Genomic DNA, 19,929 nt, shown 5'->3' with positions numbered 1-19,929 from the left:
CACTTCGTCAGATGCATGTGGGTCTTTGCCCACGAAAGCTTATGCTCCTACACTTCAATTAGTCTATAAGGTGCCACAGGACTCCTCGCCGCTTTTGCAGATTCAGACTAACACAGCTACCCATCTGATACTGGAATAGGAAAGGCCATTTTTGTTGTTGATTTAGGCCATGTCTGCACTACGAAAGTATTTTGAAATTACTAAATTCAATTTAATAACTCCCGATTTAACAAATTCAAACTGGCATGTCCCCACTAGGGGAAACCTCAAAATTAGTCCAAGGCAGGCTCCGTTAATGTGGATGCATTACCTCAGACTTAGCGCTCCGGGAAGCACTGGGGAGTAGTTACTTCGAATTATTCTGGGGAGTAGTTATTTTGAAATAGTAGCACCGGAGCATCTACACTACAATTATTTCAAAATAACTATTTTGGAATTATCATTACTCCTGACGAAAAGCAGGAGTACAGATTTTGAATTCCTCAGCCTCTTATTTCGAAATAACTAACTTGATAGTGTGAAATTTTCACTTATAAATTTGACCCGGGGGAGGTTATTTCGAAATAAAGTCCTAGTGTAGACCAGGGCTTAGAAAATTGACTCCTTGTAGTCAGAGACTATAGGGGTATGTGGTGCATGACATTGATTTCTCCCACATCATTTTTAAAGCACATTGCTATGTAAAGTCTGTGCAAAAGACACCACTTACGACATCAGAATAGGGTTTAAATGGGACTTATGAACATAGGAATTTTCACACTTGATCAGACCCAATGTCCATCTAATCCAGTTTCCTATCTCTATCACCACATACTTCAAAGGAAGTTGAAAGAACCCTGAAGTAAGCAGATGTGGGTAATCTGTCCCCTTGTAGGTTTCATCTTGGTCTGTAGTACTTAGAGATCGGCTTCAGATCCCAAAGCACAAGATCTAACATCCCTCCTAAAAATTTTGTTGTCAGTGGATAGTTTTGATTGCCATATAAATATCCAATCTCTTACATTCTTGGCCTCAATTACTTCCTGTGGCAATGAGTTCCACCTTTTATCAGATCTGAATTTCCCTTTTTTTACATTCAGTGAAGAGCCCATTCTTCTTGTGCAACAAGACAGGAAAACAGAGCACCGAATCTACCTTCTGCAGATCATTCATAGTTATATATATATTTTATCATGTCCCCCCATAGAAAGGTATCCATTATCTTTCTAAGGCAGAATGTCCCCAGTCTATCAGCTTCTCTTCATAGCAGCTCAGGATCATTCTTGTCACATGTCTCTGAACTCCCTTGTTTTGCAATATTATTTGTTAGTTGTGTTGATCAGTGCTGCACACAGTAGGACCAGTGAGTCATAGTCTTTGGGATGGATTTCAGCTTATTGTTGGTAAAATCCTTTCTTGGAACTCTTACTTCTCTTAAGCCAGGTCTTCACTAAGGGGAAAGTTGACTTAAGAGACACAACTCCAACTATGTTAATTACCTAGCTGGAGTCAAAGTATCTTTAATCGCATTTTTACGCCATCCATACAGTGGGAGGTTGACGGAAGCACATGCTTCCATCAGCTTCCCTTACTCCTCATAAGGAGCAGGAGTACCAGTGCCAACAGGGGTGCTCTGAATTAGAGGGTCTTTACTAGACCTGCTAATTCAAACCCTAGAAGATCAACTGCAGCAACATCAGTCTTCTGCATAGTGTAGACATGGCCTTATTAGAGAAGAAACAGGCGACCCAGGAGCAGATGGGGTAAACTGAACTGCTTTATTGCCCACATACGTTTACCTCAGACATTCAACAAACGTCTGAGTGGCACCAATTTGGCACCAATTACATCCTTTTGTCTATTTTAGTATGTTAATTCACATGTCTATTACTACTTTCCCTAAAACCTTATTTAGTAATGTTAACTCCTGCACATTGAATGTTAATAAGCAGGTGAGGAATACAATTATACCTGCCCCTGTTTGTTGTTTACTGGTTTTAGTTGAATCAGAATTACCTACTGTCTTAATCAGCAGCTTATAAGGAGAGGGAAAGCATGTTGACCCTGAAAATGTTTTATGGAACAAGTGTAAAGACAAAACGAGATACTTTTCAGTGCAACCATCTTCCAAGGCTGCTACGACAAAGGGGAAAAACATGTTTAAAGGGCAATGACAATTTTGGCTAGACTCCTTAACCACTAATGTATAGCCATCCCAGACCCCTATTAATTTTTACATATCCCAATAGGCAGGGCTCACCAAGCAGCGGCGAGCCCTTCTCGCCAGCCGCACACTACCGCACACTGCACATGCACAAACCACGCTGCACAGCTGCGCTGGGCTAAAATCTATTACATTAATTGTCGAGCCCTGCCAATAAGCCTTACTGTGTTTATCCTAAGAAGCTGCACTAGACCACTGAGAGGAGATTATACTAACTGGTCATATGTGTCCTGCAAAGAATATTTGATGCTCATCTTCTCTTGAGTTAGCATTATTTTTTAGTGATCTACAATGGTGCCACTAGTGCCTTTATTGTAAAATTCTGGATTTCAAGAGTATCCTCCAATTGAATATCAAGAGGTAACACACAAACACTGAGGAGTTAAGCCTCACTGCACCTGTGTGAGGTAGGGAAACATTGTTATTCCCATGGCGTGGCTAGAAGAATTGGAACATAGAGAGAAAATGCTGTTCTAAGTCTGTGGAAGAGATATACCAGCAATGGATGTAATAGAAAGGCCTTAAAGATATAGGCTAGAGTCCAGATTGTTGATGGCTGCACCATATCCAGTCACCTCTCTCCTCAGTTTTGCCTTCCTTCAGCTAGTAACCTCATGGAGCCCGTTAGTAGGTGTGCACTGTGTCTCCCTGCAAATCTTCTGTATTTCTTCCTTCATCATTGCATAGTCCACTGCTTCCCTGCCTCCGCTGCTTATTTGCCAAGCATTTTAAATGTAGGTTTTGTTGTTACTGTCTGTGTATGTGAAATTCACCACTGTGTTGTGAATCACACAAGTCCCGTGGGGGTTACGTGAGCACTTAGCAATTATAGTGCTGGCTCCTTGCACAGGGATGGCTTTTACGCTGCTTTTGATGATGTTAGGAAGAACTTTCAGCCTATAAGGGCAGTTAAGGAGTAGAATTAGCTTCCCAGAAAGGTTGTGGAATCCCCATCATTGGAAGTTTTGAAAAACAGGTTTGACAGACACCTGTTAGGGATGGTCTAGGTTTACTTTGTCCTGCTTCAGCACAGATAGCTGGACTAGATAACCTCACCAGGTCCCTTCCAGTTCTTCATTTCTATAACTCTGTGCCCTTTAAAAAACCCTTGGCTTAAAATGTATTTGCTAGGAAAGAGAGCCACTTTATGGTTTTCTGCTAACGATAACTCCTCACTCTCAATATAGCACTTTTCATTGGTAGCTCCCCAGCCACTTTGCAAAGGAGGACAGTATCATATCCCCATTTTACAGATAGAAAGACTGAGGCAAAGAGTGGGTATGCAGTGTGCTAAAGATGTCACAGCAGGCTAGTGACAAAGTCAGGAACAGAAGCCAGTTCTCCTGAGTTGCAGTCCTAAGCTCTATCCACTAGACAACACTGCCTTTTCAATCACCCTTGCTTTATTTTCATGTTCCAAAGACAGGTGCAGCTAACTCCCCTTGAAGGGTTCAGGGTCCCGTGGTCCAGCTAAGAAGCATTTTAATTAGAACCGTTTTATTTAAAATGCTGGGTGAAAGTCTCATCTTGCACAGGGCTAATACAAAGCCAGTGCTCATTGCAGTTCCACTGATGCCCTATTTTGAAACTATTACCAGGACTTCAGTGATGTATAGCCCTCCCATTGGCTGTCTGCACAAAGGTGATACCCAGTCACTGTGCCCATATTTCTAGCAACTCTGACTTTGTAATTCATGTGTCTGTTTCAAGGTCAAAACACAGTGATTCTAAGATTAGCCCTCAGAGAATTTCTGTGGAAGAGTGCAAAATATCCCTGGCGAGGCACAACCCTCCCCTTTTTGAATTGACGTCCTCTGGCTGTTGGATCCTCTCTTCTCTGTGTGCAAACCTTTGTCTGCTTACTTGCATTATGGCATCAAGGCTGTGTTTGTAGATTCAGCGAGTCCCACTTTTGAAGTGTCTGGTGGTGGGATATTGCCAGAACTCTTATACGTTGGGAAGAACGAGCAGCACAAAGTGCCTGGAATGGACTGAGATGAGCGTTAGTTGGGTACTGAACACAAAGAAGAGCAAAAGCCACAGGTGCTTTTTGTTTTGCCAAACCACATCCAGGGCATGGTTCAACTCAGTCTTGATTCTGTACATACCTGGAGGGGGTGTTGGATAAATATTTCTGCTCTGGAACCATTTGTTGTTTCAACTGCAAATGAGTGAAGCACAGGGTGGCTTTGTTTTTGGTTTGAAAATGTCCCCCCTCAAGCAGAAATGTGCTTTACAAAACCAGAGAGGCTCATGTCTGGGTCTTCTTTCATGTCAGCCTCCAAAGTCAGGGATGTGGGGCAACATTGATTATATGGGCCAGGTTGGACTAGCTCTGTTGAAGTCACTTTTCTCAGTGAAGTTATTGGTGACCAACAGATGATGAGGCCAAGGTTCTGATTTGGGGTCATGAAAAGAACATAAGAACGGCCACACTGGGTGAGATCAAATGTCCAACTAGCCAGTGTCCTGTCTGCCGACAGTGGCCAATGCCAGATAGCCCAGAGGGAATGAACAGAACAGAGAATCATCACGTGATCCATCCCCTGTCACCAATTCCCAGCTTCTGACAAACAGAAGTTAGGGACACCATTTCTACCCATCCTGGCTAATAGCCATTGATGGGTTCATTTCTGCTTCCACGTGAGTCGCTTGCTTCCATTGATTTCAGCAGAAGCAGTATTTTGAAGTCTATTTGCCTATGGCCTTTATTTTTATTCCTAGTATAATTTTAAAATAATGGCAGAAATCCTTGCCCTTCTGAAGTCAATGGGGAGTTTTTCCAGTCACTTCATGGGCGCTGGGCTCTTATGTTGCATGGACATGACGACAAGATGAAAGTGGCAGACATTTACTCAGCCAATAGGTCCAGAACTCAAAACATACTGGCTGTGTCTAGACTGGCAAGTTTTTCCACAAAAGCAGCTGCTTTTGCGGAAAAACTTGCCGGCTGTCTACACTGGCCACTTTAATTTCCACAAGAACACTGACTTCCTACTGTCTGAAATCGGTGCTTCTTGCGGAAATACTATGCTGCTCCCGTTCAGGCAAAAGTCCTTTTGCGCAAAAGGGCCAGTGTAGACAGTGATAGAAATGTAGCCGTGTTAGTCTGGGGTTAGCTCAGATTTGTTTTGTGCAAAAAAGCCCCGATCGTGAAAATGGCAATCGGGGCTTTTTTGCGGAAAAGAGCATCTAGATTGGCACTGACGCTTTTCGCAAAAAGTGCTTTTGTGGAAAAGCGTCTGTGCCAATCTAGACGCTCTTTTCCGCAAATGCTTTTAACGGAAAACTTTTCCGTTAAAAGCATTTGCGGAAAATCATGCCACTCTAGACGTAGCCACTGAGCCTGATCTTCCTCTCTTAGGATACGTCTAGACTACACGCTTTTTTCGAAAGAGATTGTCTAGACAGCCACAACTTTTTTCAAAAAAGCGATCCCCCAGGCAAGCCCTGTTGGTGGTCAAGAATGCCTTTTTTCGAAATAGCTCTTTCCAAAAAAGGTGTTTTTCCTCATAAAATGAGGTTTACCGTTGTTGAAAAAACTGCCGTGTTCTTTCAATTTAATTTTGAAAGAACTCAGCGGCGATCTAAACACAGGTGAAGTTTTTTCGAAAAAAGGCCACTTTTTTTTTTCTTTGAAAATACCCTGTAGTCTAGACATAGCCTGACATTGCTTTCACGCTGGTTTAACTTCATCGGAGTTACTCCTAATTTGCACCCACAAAAGATGAGGAGGATCAGGTCCATTTTTGAAGGGTGAATTTACATAGCACCCATACCTTGAAATAATGTTGAATTAATGTTTACACAGCGCCAAATTTCAAAATAAAGCGCTATTCCAAAATGTCCCTTACCACGCGTGGAATGAGGTTTACAGGGATGTTGGAATAGCGAGCCCGTTATATTTCAAACGGGCGTGCTCAAAAGACGCGGAATAGCTTTTTCAGGATACTGGAAGTATCCCGAAATAGCGGTGCAGTGTAGAAATAGCCTAAATATCTGGTAGAAGAATCTTTTAATTAAGCAATAAGATCTCAGAGTTTGGGTGGTTTGAGAATACCATGCCACTGGTGAGGACTTGGGCATGAATTAAAAAAGCCTGCAGCTGTCCCATCTGAGGATGGGTTCATCTGCTCATGTGAGCACAGCAGTGCCTGATTTGGCTGTTCTTTAGATGAGAGACCTCCAAGGAAAACCATTGCTACTCAAGAATATGGTGGTGGAGATTCAGAAGGTGTCATTCTTCACGGAATATCAGAAGGGAACAGATTCCCCTGCATGGTGCAACAGGGCTGTGCGGTTCTAGAGCTGTCATCTGTTAAATGAACTGTAAAACAGAGATCTTGCCATTGTTAAAGACCCATGGGGTATTTTTACTGAAGTTGAAGTGTTTACTCTGGAGTATTCAGTCAATTCTGGTTTGGATAATTACCTTCTGTCCACTTTGATGAAGCAAAGTGGTTAAGCATGCCCTTAACTTTAACTACACAAGTAATCCAGTTGAAGTCAGTGCTTAAGTGTTTGGCAGGATCGGGTCTAAATTACCTTTTCAGTTTCAGTTGCACGCAGTATAGAGAGGAAGAAGAGAGCCATTGTTGACTTTGCAGCCTAATTCCAGAGCGATGCCTACCCTTCTGTGATTGGTAAAGTGACTCCTATATATATGGGTCTGATCATACTCCCATTACAATCAACAGCAAAACTTCTCCTATCTTCAGCAGGGTAGGATCCGGCTCTAACTGGGGCCTCACACTCCATTGACTTACCCATCCTTGCATACAAGTACAATAATATTACTAACTACTGTCTCTTATCCATCCCTGACAGCCTCCAACTGCTTTATAAAGGAGGGAGTGCCATTATCTCCATTTTACTCTTAGGGAAACTGAGGCACAGAATGGGGAAATGAGCTACCCAGGTCACCCGGAAGGCCTGAGGCAGAGCCAGTACCAAAACTCAGGAGCCCCCCATGAAGTACTTTAGCCACTGTACCTAAATGAGGAGGAGATTCTGGTTCATAGACGGCACTTTAATGTAGCAAACAAAGACAAGATCCAGAAGCTGGAAGCTGAAGCTAGACAAATTCATACAAGAAATAAGTGACATATTATTAACCGTGGCGCAGATTAGCCACTGCAACATTTTACCTTTGGGATATGCTGGGTTCTCCATCCCTTGAAGTCTTTGAGGGCAGATCCTTCACTGGTATAGTGTTGTCCTAGAACTACAATAGTTTCTACCAGTTTAGGATCTGTCCCTTTTTATCAAGGCGGGGTATCTTTAAAAAAAAATACAGATGCATTACAAGTTTCTGCAGGAATTACTGGGTGCAATTCTACTGACTGTGTTATGCAGAACAGGCTAGTTGCTCATAAAGGTCCCTTCTAGTCTTAAAAATCTGTGTATTTTTTTAGTGCTAAAAATAGAGCCCTTTTACAAGTTAACACCTAATCTGTATAGTTTGGATAAAACAATGGTAGAGCAGCAGATGCGAAGTACATTTAAACTCTGAGGAGAGAGTTTGGTGCTGGCTGCTGGCATTTATTTATTTAAAACTTTTATGTGATTTGGATTTATCCCATTATGCATGGAGCAAGACCACAGTAACTGGATCATTCCTGCTCCCCGGGGGTTTCTATCCGTTTCCTGCCAATTGTTAGTTATACTCACTTGTTGCATATTAAACTGCGTGTTTCCTGGGGAGATATCACCTCATCCTATGTGTCTGTGCAGTACCTAGCACAGTGGTCTCCAGGCATTACCACTGTCCCTGCAATGGTAATAATTAATACCTCGGGTAATGGGATGAACTTTTAAGAAAGGATCATTTAGGATTCAGGCTCTCCTTAGGCAAGCAGTGAAAGCGCTGTCCTTTGAGATGAGAGCTGTTTGAACACAATTCAGAATCTGAAATTTACAGCCACTTTGGGTGAGAATTTAAATATTTAAAACAGATAAAGGTTAATTAAAATGTTTTCCCCTTTTCCCAATATCATGATGGTGTTTTTCTTCCAGATTTTGATTTTTTTTTTAAAAGGTACAAAATTATCCCCAAAATGTTCATGATAATTTTAGTTTGTTTTTTGACCAGCTCTTCTTGAGAAATTAAAAATTAAGTGAGATCCAGTTTAGGGGAATATCCTGGAGGGGGACAATCCTGCATGGATGAAGATGGACTAGATTACCTCATAGGTTTTTCTTTCTCATGCTCCCAGAATAGATGGGCATGTGTTTGAAGTTGCTGGTAAAAGCAGACGTGCTTTGGTTTAACTTAGGAGCCAAACTTGAATGTAAGCGTTTCCCTGCCCCCCCGAGTGCTGATTGCTTGGCTGGTGTTTGTGATGCACGCTGTGCTTTAATAACCTGCTAGTCACCATTTTGCTGCAGCCTGCCAGGTTGTTTATACACCATCTGTTCCTTTGCATCCATAACTCTCATCAGCCTTCTGGTGGGATCCTTAACTTTTTGACTGCTATGCTGTACATAGTTTCTCCCCTCTGCTAATCCCTTACATTTGATCTGCTTCTGTCTCTGCTCCTTAAATCTCTTTACCTTTGTACATAATGTGGCTGATCACTTTCTAAAAGCACCTTATCAACTTGCATCCCTTCACCCTTCCAAGTGTAAGAATGGCTTTCTCTTAGCCTCTCTGTGGCTCACTTTTTACGGATGGAATAATAACACATCCCTGCCCAAATGCATTAATATTTGTGTGGCATGCAGGTGATAAACAGATAAAATGCAACCACTTCTGTGGTGGCCTGTGGCGTTGCACTGTAGCACTACATAACAGTCCAGGGTAAGCAGTGAAGAAAAATACAAGTGAAACTTTGGAGGGAATTCAGGAACAGCAGAATGTAAATCCCTGACTTGGAGTGAGATTATGCGCAATGACTGAACAGGTAGCCCTCCCACACATTTGCTTTTGAACGTTCACCTTTTTCTTTTACTAACCAATGTCAGTAATTGTTCAGCCAGCCAGAGGTTAGTAAAGTAGAGAAGCCTAACGTACAGTGAATAAAACTGGACCTGGGGAATTCCAGAGTCCAGTCTCTGACACTGACTTGCTGCATGTCCTTGGTCATGTCACTAGAAGACATGTTTTCTGACTAGGATGCTTAACAGTGAGCACTTAGAAGCAGATTTTTCTCCCAGTTACAGTAGTGCAAAGAAGGAATAAACCCATTGACTTCAGTTGAATTACTCTGATTTCTGAAATAAGTGAGAACAGAATCTGGCCCTTAACTATAGATGTAGTCATCTAAATAAGGTTGCCAATGATGCTGAATACCTGCAGTGCCCATAGAAGTTAGTGGGCCTATTCTGATCTCACTTATTCTGCTTATCCTGTTAACTTCCTCAGTGTTAGTCCTGATTTACACCTTTAGGAGAGAGAGGGAACTGGTAAAAAGAAGTAGCTGTGAGTGCTCAGTACATTTTAAAAGTCAAGTTATTTACCCAGGTACATAAATATAGGGTTTGGGGGCCTCATTTTAGGGACACAGGTCAGAAAATTTTGGCAGGCATTCGCCATGCATCATAACTTCCCCATCTGTATAATGGGGATAATACTTCTTGCACAGCAAAGATTCATTAATCTGGCTGTAAAGTGATGGGGTCGACTGAAGGGTCCTAACCCCTGTCCTTTTGCTGGAAGGCAGTAACATGTCCGTAGGTCGGGGTGGGCAAAAGCCGCTCAGCGGGCCGGATCCAGCCCGCCTAAGGCTTTGATCCAACCCACGTCACAGTTCCAGGCCCCGCTCCCTACCATGTTGCCTGGGAGCCGGAGATGCGGCAGCCCTTGTAACGGCTTCTGTTTAAAGGGCTCACGCCTTCCTTGTGCCTGTCGGGCAATGCGTTGCCTGGCAGCTGCGGGGAAGGCAAGAGCCCTTTAAATAGAGCTCGTGCATCCTGGATCCCTGGCAATGCGCTAGCGGCGTCAGAGCTGCAAGTCCTTTAAAGAGATGCAGTTAAAAGGGCTCACAGCTCCCGTCCCCTGCTAATGTGATGCCTGAGAGTCACAGGGGAGGCGCGAGCCCTGTCAACCCTTGCTATGTAAAGGCCCGCCCCTTCTGCCTGAGGCTCCACCCCTTCTACCTGAGGTCCCGCCCCTTCCGGGGCAGCCTGTGACCACTTCACAAATTTTTGAAGTGGCCCTTGTTCAAAAATTATTGCCCACCCTGCTGTAAGTGAACGTCTTTTTTAACCCTTGCCCTACTTCCTACATTTCCACCACCCAGAAGAATCTTAGAACCTGAGAGTGAGGGAAATATTTGCTCCGATGCATTTTATGCCATCGGTGGCTGGCAGAGGGATAAAGCAAAGGTACTCTGTGTTTTCAGAGTTAGAAGGGCTACTCTGCAATGTGGCTGTTTCTATGGTAACTATTTTTTATTGAATAGAAGAGGCCTAACATACCTAAGGCTAAATTCAGCCCTTAGATTTAGGCACAGGGCTTCCAGATTTCAAGTCACACATCAGAGGGCAGAATGGGGTTCAGATGGGCTAACAGTTACTTCTGCTGTTCTGGTGGTGGGGCATAATATTTCAAATAATTTCCCCCATCCATCTTAAATTTTAGTTTCTTCCTTGCACTGCCTGTCAAACTAGCATACTTCAGCTTCTTCTGTCTCTTCTCCCCTGCTGTGTTTGTGCTGGAATCTCTCCATGATTAGAAAAGGAAGTTGAATTGCAAACAAGCCCAATTCATGTGGAAATAAGGCAGGGGGCTGCGTTTGGGAGGGCTCTTTTTTGTCAATTAAAAAGGAACGTGTGATACCTATGGGTACAAATTAGAGATCCTTCTTATCACACACAGCTCCTTGTGTCCTGTACTGAACATCACACATGAACTGTATGGTTAAAATTAGACTGTTGGAAGCTCCCAATCCCCAGGGGGCATCCAATAGACCAATAGATTGGGAGGAGCATATTATTGAAAAGTAAGAAGAAAAAATAACATCTGTGATCAGAAAACATAGGGACCTGATTCTGCCCTCCCTTCAAGCAGCATAAACCAAGGCGAGGTTTTATTAAACACCTAAAAAAGTAGGTCAGCCTAGGCTACATTGCATTGGGGCGTGAAAAAGCCACACCCCTAAGTAACGGGATACACCAAATTAATAATGTATGTAGACAGAACTAGTTTGACAGAGGAATTTTTCTACTGACCTAATTATCTTCTTGTGAAGGGGAATTAGCCCCAACAGTGGCAGAACTCCTGCCATTGCTGTAGTGAGTGGCTACACTGAAGTGTTAGCTCTGGTCCCGTTGTAGCTACGCCGCTGTAGCAATGAAGTGTAGACATAGCCAAAGGCTCTAATGCTTTACACCAGTGCGGCTGGTGGAAGGGAGAGGAGAACCAGGCTCATCCCTTAGTTCCTCATTTGTGTTCAGTAAGGAAGTAATCCTGGATCTAGTCCCTTTGGAAATGGTTCAGCAGCCAGACCTTGTTCTGCAATTGGCCCCTATCTTTCTGCATCAAAGCCCTAGTTTGGAATAGGTCAGAACATGGGTGTATTTGAAATCAGAATCTGAAGTTTTCAACTTGAGCTCATTTCTAGCTTGCTGTATAAACTGCTGGATCCATTATTCCAAACACTAGGCCTAACCGTGGTCCTAGAATTGTACACAGAGCAGCAGCAGACGCGACTGAGTGTGGTTGCATGTATGCAAAATGGGTACACTCCCCAAAATGCGTGAGACTAGTTAGATCAGTCAGATCTTTAGGGTAACATTTTTCAACGTGCCTATCAGTCTTACCAGCTTAAGACCCATTTTCAAAAATGACTTAGGTTCTTAAGGCTTTCAACAAGAATTAGACACCCAAGTATGTAAGAGCTAGGTTTCCAAAGGTATTTAAGCATCTAAAGCTACTGATCGGTGCCTAGTAGGATTTACAAATGTGCCTATGTATTTAGGCTCTTGAAACCCTTTGAAAGTCACTGACTTTCAGTGAGAGTCAGGCACTTAGCATTTACAAAAGTTCTTTTGCAGGTTAAGTGCCAAACTCCCACTGGACAGTGACTTCCTGTGGGCATTAGGAGGTCTAACTCACATAGGCATGAGAAGAGCTCAAGATGCATACTTCAGATTCTGATTGTAAAGTAGGAGACTGGGCATTCGGACTCCTGGGTTCTGTTCCCAGGTCTGTCACTGACTTGGTGTGGGACAGGTGGTTGGTCACATCACCTGTCACAGCTTTGAGGCCTGCAGCTCTGTGGTCACATAAACCAGGGATTATAATGCGCAAGTCTGAGAAGAGATTCGGGCCAGATCTACACTAGGGGGCAGTGTTGAATTTACTGCTGCATCTCCACTGCAGGGGATCAATGAGAGAAACTCTTCTCAGTCCAGTGGATTACTGGAATCAATGTGAGTGTGTTCAGTGGTTGAGTTAGTGGGTCTTTACTAGACTTGCTAAATGCCCCCCCGGGAAATCGATCCCTACAGCACTGATCTCCCAGAAAGTGTAGACAAGGTCTTCATCATATATATAGTAGCCCAATGTCTGAGAGTCTGTAACGCTGAAATGCTGGCTGTTCCCTCTGAGCGGCACTGTTGCCTGAAATGCTGGCTGTTCCCTCTGGGCGGCCCGTGCTGCATGGGGAGTGCGGGGCCCAAACGGCCGCTAGCTCCCCCGCGGAGGCCTGGCTGAGCGGTGCAGAAGTCAGCCGAGCGCCATGGCGGGAGGGGAAGAGGGGCGGGGCGGTGACGTACATGGCCGGGGGCGGGGCCTGGCCGTGTATGTCACCGCCCCGCCCTCCTTCGCCTCCTGCCATGGCGCTCGGCTGACTTCTGCGCCACTCAGCTGGGCCGCCACGGGGGAGCCCAAACGGATGCTTGCTCCCCCATGGCGGCCCGGCTGAGCGGCGCAGAAGTCAGCCGAGTGCCACGGTGGGAGGCAAAAGAGGGGTGGGGCGGTGACGTGCAGCGTGACAGCGGCTCCAGGCCCCGCCCCCTGGCTGTGAACATCACCACCCTCCTTCGCCTCCCGCTGTGGCGCTCGGCTGACTTCTGCGCTGCTCAGCCAGGTCGCCATGTGGGAGCAAATGGCGCAAGCGACCGTTTGGGCTCCGTGCTCCCCATGCAGCACGGGGAGTGCATAGCCCAAACGGCCATTTGGGCTCCGCGGTCCCCCGAGTGAGAGGCAGGAGGGGGAGGAGAAGAGACAGAGAGAGAGGCAGGAGGTGGAGGAGAGCTGAGAGAGAGATGGAGGGAGGCAGTAGGAGGAGGAGAGAGAGAAAGAGAGAGAGACGGAGCGAGAAACCGGAGGCTCAGGAGAGAAGACCGACGTGGAGGAGAGACCTGAAAATCCCATCTTATGACGGGCTAATTGGCTAGTTAGCTAATGACTGTGAGGCTGTCTGAGATACTCAGCTGAGAGGCGGTACAGCAGCATGTTGCAGTAAGGGACAGCCCACTGTTACAATGATTTCTGAAATGTGGCTCTTGACAGCTATCTTTCCAGCAGCTCAAAGGGTCAGGGTCTTAACAAGTCAGAAGATTTGCAGAGGCATCTGCAGGTCTTGCCCTAGAAGCCAGCGAGAATGGGGTTCATTTTAGTTGCTTCTTGGTGAGTTTCATTATTGCTCTGGCTTCTTCCGATGTGGTTTGGAGTGTGACTGGCAGGTTTTCGGTCAGCAGAGGTTATGTAATTTGACATTCATAAGTCAGGACCCTGTTGTATGTCCCAGTCACTCACGTTAGAGATCCTTTGAATGAGCTACTGCTGGGCTTGTGCCATGTTAATTCTCTGCACTCAGGCTGCTGAGGAGAATTGGCGGGTGGCGGGAAGGAACTTTGCAGCATTTCAGGCCCTGTCTCTGCTAGGGATGTGAAATCCCGTTTAATTAGTTAGTCAGTTAAATGTTAAGTTTAACTGGTTAACTGATTGAACAGGGGCAGGCAGGGGGCTGTTCTGGGCCTCCCCCCGCACACCATGGCCAGCCTGGAGCAGCCCCCACACCGTGGGCAGGGCCTCCTCTAGCCTGTTTCTGACCCTGTGCTGGACTGCTGGCTCCCAGCCCGTGGGAGCTGGGGGTCAGCAGCCTTGCGCATGGCTGGAAGCGGCAGAGGGTGGGGAAGGACTGCTGACTCCCAGCTCGTGATCTTGCTCAGGGTAGGAGCCAGCAGCCTTGTCCCCTATACACATTGTTACTTAGAACATAAGAACGGCTATACTGGGTCAGACCAAAGGTCCATCCAGCCCAGTAGCCTGTCTGCTGACAGTGGCCAGTGCCAGGTGTCCCACAGGGAGTGAATCGAACAGGTACTGATCAAGTGATCTCTCCCCTGCCATCCATCTCCACCCTCCATCTCTGACAAACAGAGGCTGGGGACACCATTCCTTACCCACACTGGCTAATAGCCATGAATGAACATAACCTCCATGAATTTATCTAGTTCTCTTTTAAACCCTGTTATAGTCCTAGCCTTCATGTCCTCCTCAGGCAAGGACTTCCACAGGTTGACTATGCGCTCTGTGAAGAAGAACTTCCTTTTATTTGTTTTAAACCTGCTGCCCATTAGTTTTATTTCGTGGCCCCTAGTTCTTATATTATGGGAACAAGTAAATAACTTTTCCTTATCACTTTCTCCATACCACTCATGATTTTATATATCTCTATCATATGCCCCCTTGGTCTCCTCTTCTCCAACCTCTTTAATCTCTCCTCAAATGGGACCCGTTCCAAACCCCTAATCATTTTAGTTGCCCTTCTCTGAACCTTCCCTAATCATTTTAGTTGCTCTTCTCTGAACCTTCTGGCCTCTGCCCCTCCTTGGGCAAGACTGTTGATTCCCAGCCCTGGCAGGTTGGAGCCAGCAGCCCTGCAGGATTGGAGCAACCCTTCATTCATATCCCTAGTCTCCATTTACCAAGAGATTGATGTGGAGATCGATCTCCCGGAGGTTAATTTAGCATGTCTAGTAAGGACCCACTAAATCAACCGCTGACTGCACTCCCATCAATCTCAATATTCCATCAGGTTGCGAGAATTAAGCGAAGTTGACAGGTGAGTTTCTCCTGTCAACGCCCATAGTGGGGATTCTGCAGAAGTTCAAACTAAGGTACATTGTCTGCTGCTACAATATTCATGTAGCTGGAGTTGGGTATTTTAGTTGGACTTTACCCCCTACTGTAGACCCAAACTTAGTGGATTGGCAGTTCCAACCCACTTCTACTCTGGTTAATGCTGAGAGGGCATTTCATTCTAAACCCTAAGTACAGACCATATCACTTGGTGGGCCAAATCCTCATTTAACTATTACAGTTATAGTCTCCATTACAGTCTATGGGGTGTGCAGTCGCACAACAGCGGGAGTACATTTTCACAGTCTGTCTCATACATAAATGAGAGGAGTAAAATGTCTGGAACTGCTGAAGACATCTCCACCTCCCACATCCATGTTGGCCATGTTCTGATGGCTGGGCCTGCATTGAGTGGAGGTGATTTTGCTCCTCCGGATTGCTGTCAGCTTCCCTCACGCTTTAGCTCAAGCACATGCTATGGATTCTTAGCTGTGTGAACCTTGTGCAATAATAATAAAGGGCCAGATTCTGCCAGCCTTCATCGCTTTGGACTAGACTTTCACTGCTGGAGCTGGTCGCCTGGCCTGCCCTGGTGTGAACAAGGAGCCCTAGCTTTGCCCACACTCTGCTCACAGCCAGTTGCTGGCCGGACCTCCAGGGTTAAGCGGCTCCGCAAAAGCAGGCTGAGGTGACTTCCTCAAGAAATGGGGGAGCAAGGAAAGGATTCTGACTCTGACTCAGTTTCCAGTGTGCACCTGGGACAGCACAGCGATAGGCCAGTCCTCACTCAGACTCTAAAGATGAAGCCAGACAAAAGGTGGGAGAAGAAACAGATACATGAAGTTACTCACCCAAGGTCACCCAGCAGAGCCAGGAATTAAAACACAGTCTTATGAGTTGCAGCGTAATGCCCAATCTGCAAGCCCCCCACGGCCCTGCATTCGAGCCCTTTGTGCATTCAAAATCCCCATTGGAGAAGGTATACATTTGTGGGGAATAAGGAGCTCCTAATGAGGGTTTAAATATAAGAAAGATGCCTAAAAATGCTAGGGCATCCTTAGGGAAGGAAATCAACTGGGAGAGAGAACACAGTGTTAGGGTTGCCAGATGGTTTCAACAAAAATATCAGACACACTTGACATTACATCACAATTTTCATTACATCTTATTTAGAAAATCACGGACATTTACATTTTCTCAATTTGTTTCTCGAACAGAAAACTCAAATACTGGACTGTCCGGTTCAAAACCGGACACCTGGAAACCTTACAGAGTGTGGGATTGACTAGGAAAGTTTTTTTTCCTCCCTGATTAACATGGCATATCATGTACCAATGTGACTACGGGAATGAAAGAGCAGTTCATTATGCAGTGTATCAGTTTGAGACTAATACTAATTAAAAGCTTTCCTTTCACTCCAGTGAAACCTATTCTTAGAAATTATGTCAGTTAATTGGAGTTTTGAAGAGAAGCATATGCCGTATCCTAGCCAATTCCCAGTGGACTAAAGCAGTCAGATCCCTGGAATTGGAGGACTGTGTTTTGGGATCCTTCCTCATCCATTCTCCACTGCTGTGCTGGTGAAAGTGTGGTTTAAGACATTTTTCATAAATGTTGTTGGACAACAAGCTGTCAGGATTGCTCAGATGAATCTAGAGTCTAACTAGCGTTAGGGGCGATGCAAATGTAATGAGAAAAAGATTCCAAAATGACACACCCTTGTGCTCCTTCATTCTTATGCAACAATTGAAAACAAAAAACAAATCAGCCTCCTCCCATTCCCCACCTTTCCCGAATCCTTCTGCCCTATGCAGAATTTTGACCCCTGAAAGAAATGCCAAAGATTCCATAAGGTCCACTAGGGGCTTTATATGCAAGGTGCTCTGGGTATGTCTACACTAGCTCGTCAATTCGAGCTAGGTAGGCAAATGAGGCGACCGGAGTTGCAAATGAAACCCGGGATTTAAATATCCCGTGCTTTATTTGCATGTTCCCGTCCGGTCGCCATTTTGAAATTTCACTAGCCCGAACTCACGGCCACGCGGCTACACACGGCCATGAAATGTTAATTTGAACTAAGTCCTTAGTTCGAATTAACTGTTACTCCTCGCCTCATTTGCCTACCTAGCTCGAATTAACGAGCAAATGTAGACATACCCTCAGAGATTAGGATGATGACCTGCAAAATAAGCTCTGAAGGCAGACAGGAAGGGATAGGGATGTGTTTCTGAAATAAAATGCTACATATTGTTGGACTTTTTAAGAGTTGTTCTTTCACTTGAATTAATTTTGTCTTTAAAAAAGCAACACCAAAAGCTAGCTATAGAAAATCAATTGCATAAATGGGTTCCGATGAAAGTGATCTGCAATCTGTTCAAGGTATTTAGACTGCAATAAGCAAAATACTTCAGCATGGACTTCACTTTAAGCAAACGAGCAGTTGTGGTCAGCTAGACCACACACATGTTTGAAGTTAAGCATGTATTTAGGTGCTTTGCTGGATCTGGGCTTTTAAAACGCCTTGACACTTGAGAATAGACCATATCCCAGATCTGGGGGAAGATGCTGTAGTCCAAACCTAGTTCTCAAGAGGACATTTTGCAAACGACCCCTCGCTGTGTACTCTGAAGCAAATGGCTGGCGCATATGAAACATGGGACCAAACTTCATTGCCGGACCCTGTGTGTGTAACTGGGCAAATCAAAACCCTTGAAATTTAGGCTTTGGGTCTGAATTTTGCAGCCAAGCCCCCCTCTCTATCAAAACGTTCAGTGGCAAAGATGAAGATTTTGGTGGCGATGATGATGAAGCATCCATTATGCTCTCGATGCTAGGCCTGCCGACGGGCGGGGGAGCGGAGGAGGCAGACAAAGGGGGCAGTTGCTCCAGAGCCTGGTGATTCAAAGGGGCCCAAAACTCTGGCCACCACTGCCAAAGTAGCAGTGGCTGGAGTCCCAGGCCATTTAAATTGTTGCCTGAGTGCCGTGCTGCCAGTTAAGGGCTGGACAGTGGAGGGGGGACACACTCCAAGCAGCACTGAGGGCTGGCTGCTCTTAGCTCGACCCCTTCTCAGAATGTGGAGCCACTCCTCCCCCCACACTTTGCTGAGGGTCCTGCACAGGCTGTCAGCTCCGCTGCTTTAGACACAATTTACACTTGGCCTTCCCCTTTTTGAGTTGTCGCCTTAACCCGTGAACAATCCCATTGAATCCTCTAATAACTGCCTACGGGAAGGCTGCTGGAAATGGGACGTTGCCTTCTTGTGGGCCAGACGGTGCCATAATGCCTGAGCAGGACTGGGCCCCTGCCAGGGGAGATGATAACTCGCAAACACGAGACAGTGTCTCAAGTCGTGGCCTCTCTGTGCCTCGGTTTCTCCATCTGTAAAAGGCGGCTAGTAATACTGTCCTCTTTGTAAAGCATTTTGAGATCTACAGGTGAAAAGACTTATAGACCATTATGATTAATGGCTAAAATACAGAACTCGGTTCCTTTCCCTGCTGCTAATTTACTGCGTCACTTTGGGCAGTTAACTTAACCTGCTGCTGTTTCCCTTATCTGCAAAATGGAGAAAGTAATATCTCCCCAGCAGTAAGGATGCATTAACGGTTTTTCGAGTGCTTTGAGATCCTCAGAGGAAAGGTACCATAAAAATGCAAAGCAAAATTAAGACAATGATTCCTCCGTCTCTCCTTAAGTTTGCAAAACCCTTTCTTCAATGTCACTAGGAACACAAGCTCCCCAAAATAGAAACCGTTAAATCTGTAAGTAAAGACAGTTCTGTGGGTAAAAAATGACATATCACTTTGAATCAATATAAAACCACTTTAGGACAAGAATATAACATGTAGCGGGGAATGTAGAAGGGAATGGCATTGCCAAGTATATTAGATAGAAGTAGGTTTTCTCCATGCAATTTAGAGTTCTGCACATTTTTTTAAAGTGAAACACCACCACCTATCGCAGGAGATGTCCTGGCTAATGGATTGATGGTTCGGATATACTGTTTTACTACCGAGAGGCGATCACTCTTGAGCTAATAAAACTGAAACATGATCCTTAATTCAATCTGGTCCTGGAATGCCTTTTCTGAGGATATGGGTGTCTAAGTAATAGGGACATGACTTGCCTGTCTCTTGCAAAGGATAAACAGACACTAAGGTGTCTGTTTAGGGCCAGTTTCTGCTACTCATATCCCCATAGTAACTTATTGCAACTGAAATCTTGCAGCATAAGGTGCTGCTGAGTAAGATAATATTATCTGAGCACTTCTCAGACTTTATAACCCTCACAACTCTCCTGTGAAGTAGGGACAGACTAATAGTTCCATTTTACAGATGGAAGACGGAGGCACGGAGACATTAGGTGACTCCCCCAAGATCACATAACAAGCTTTGGCAAAGCTGGGATTAAATGTGGATCTCCCGTATCCCAGCCTAATGCCGTAGCTACTGGTACCATCCTTCCTCTTAGATGGGTAGACTCAGAGTCTGGCTAATTTGGCACCTGAGGCAAGACCGTCCTTGGTGGAGGTGGGGGTGCTGACATGGTGCGAGGCATGAGCGAAGACAGAATAGTAGCTGTCATTTCTGCGCCCCCTCAGCTATGCGCCTGAGGCAAGTGCCTCACTTGGCTTGCCCTTGTTACGGCACTGGGGAGACTCTGGCCTTTAGTTATGTAAGGGGATTTAGCG

At 45.2% G+C, this 19,929-nt stretch overlaps 1 protein-coding gene across 6 annotated transcripts in view; it reads left to right on the top strand.

Annotated features, from left to right (window-relative positions):
* SFMBT2 (Scm like with four mbt domains 2) overlaps positions 1–19,929 on the top strand; it is a 215,600-nt gene that overhangs the window by 109,756 nt on the left and 85,915 nt on the right. The window lies entirely within an intron of this gene.

The sequence above is a fragment of the Pelodiscus sinensis genome, chromosome 1, assembly GCF_052426305.1.
Source record: "Pelodiscus sinensis isolate ZL-2025 chromosome 1, ASM5242630v1, whole genome shotgun sequence".
Lineage (NCBI taxonomy): Eukaryota > Metazoa > Chordata > Testudines > Trionychidae > Pelodiscus > Pelodiscus sinensis.
Note: the sequence above shows the minus strand (reverse complement) of the source record. Positions and strands in the feature narration are given on the sequence as shown.